The sequence below is a fragment of the Condylura cristata genome, unplaced genomic scaffold, assembly GCF_000260355.1.
Source record: "Condylura cristata isolate star-nosed mole 26May11 unplaced genomic scaffold, ConCri1.0 scaffold00021, whole genome shotgun sequence".
NCBI classification, from domain to species: Eukaryota; Metazoa; Chordata; class Mammalia; order Eulipotyphla; family Talpidae; genus Condylura; species Condylura cristata.
In genome coordinates, this window is record NW_004567122.1 from 31,349,637 (window position 1) to 31,349,911 (window position 275).

Genomic DNA, 275 nt, shown 5'->3' on the forward strand with positions numbered 1-275 from the left:
TTCTTCATGTTGTTTTTTCAAAGGCCATTCATAGTACTGCTTATGTGTTGGTTTTTAGTATAATTTGATTTTTTTCTGCCTTTAAAAAAATATCCACCTTTGCAGAGAAGGTGCAACACCTAGAGAAGGTAGGTGTTGGGTATCCCCAGCTCCCGTCCCCAAGATAATGGCGTTATGCACAGTTTAGACCACGCTTCAGTTGTTTCCCCTTGAATATCTTACATTATTATTTTGCAGAAAGGGGAACATACCTCACCTGCCTTCCACAGTCAATT